A 1,549-nucleotide genomic window follows, 5' to 3' on the forward strand; every position below is an offset into this window, starting at 1 on the left:
TAGCACGTAGCCATTTACTATTAGCATTGTTCTTCCGACCTCTGATTTCTTTTTAATTATAGGAAATGCGTTTTTCTAAGGTACATAAACTTTTGCGATTGACTGTATATCCAATACATCCTTAAATACTTAGTATTAACAATTATTAACTACATCATCAAAATTGCACTTCAAAGATGCACTTCGCAGCTTATTATTATATATAGATCATATTTTTATCACTGAAAATCAGTTTTGGTACTCAAGATTAGCCAAGCGGTTGTCCTTCCGGGTTTAATGGCGGCGTGAATCACGGCGGTAGGAAAATATGTTCGTAGGCGTAGACGGCGTTGTTTTTGGGTTGCGGAAGATTGCAGAAATGCTTGAAGGTTCTGGTTTGCGCCTCGAGGCGTGCAACACCGCGTCGCGTCTTAATAATACCTCAACCGTATTTTTCAAGAAATATCTCTCGTTGCTCAGCAAAGTGAATAAATCAAGAAGTGAAAATAATTTCTTTTATTTATAAAAAGATTCGATATGAACACACGCGATTCCAGACGTTTATTCGTACCAGTCGAGAGACTAAATAAATACTGGATGACCGGAATGAGCTCTCGGAGGAAATACTTTATACGTCTCTATGTACTTTTCCCTTTGTTCTTCGCGGAGGGAGCACGTCGCGTGCAATCGATTTGGCACCGCGGCACGGCGAAACGTTTCCCAACGGGAGCTCATCTACCGTGTTATTTCGCTCGCGCCCCGATAAATCAACAATTTTGCGAACGTCGAAAAGGAAAACGGAGAACGATCGGGTTTCGAAAGGCGTTATTGCCTTCGACTCGCCTCGGCTCGCACCGAGGCGGAACTTAGGAGTTTCTCTATTTAATATTGAGCGGCGAACGTTGGTCCCGCATAAAAGGTGAGACGAACGTGAGTCATGCGGGTGTCGGGAGTCACGGGGAAAAGCGCGATCGCGATCGATCCTGCGTCCGGATAATAAAGAAACCGTGGAGTACGAAAGGTACGCGGCTTGGTCGTCGTCGTCGTCGGCGTTTACACACGCAATTACCTCGGCGGTAATGAATAGATGTCTGATAGGAGCGCGCGGTGCACGTACGAGTAACAATGCCTCTGGCGTTGCTCGTAATTACCAGTGATTTAATGTCGAGCAGCCTGAACCATTGTCTGTCTTTTCATCTCTTATCCGTTTGTCTTCTCTACCTGTTAGTCCAGCGAGATCGTACGTTCTTATACTGGGTGTTTCAAAATTAGTGTAAGATATTGAAATAGGAGGTTTCTCACGTAATTTTAAAAAACATTTTCCTTAGCGAAAAAGTTGTCCGCGGCGTGGTTTAGGAATTATTAACAAAAAACCGCGACCAATCAGAGCGCTCAGTTGGCGCGAGCCGCGAATCGGGAGCATTGGCTCGGATCTGGACGCTCGGCCTTTGACGCGTGAACAACCGCTCCGCTTAATACGAAGCGTTTTAAGAAAATGACGAATAATAAACTACATGAATAACAATGCAAGGAAATTAATAACAATTAATATATTTAATCGTTATTCAAA

The sequence above is a fragment of the Ceratina calcarata genome, unplaced genomic scaffold (genome assembly GCF_001652005.2).
Source record: "Ceratina calcarata isolate Rehan_Ccalc_2016 unplaced genomic scaffold, ASM165200v1 scaffold298.2, whole genome shotgun sequence".
NCBI lineage: Eukaryota > Metazoa > Arthropoda > Insecta > Hymenoptera > Apidae > Ceratina > Ceratina calcarata.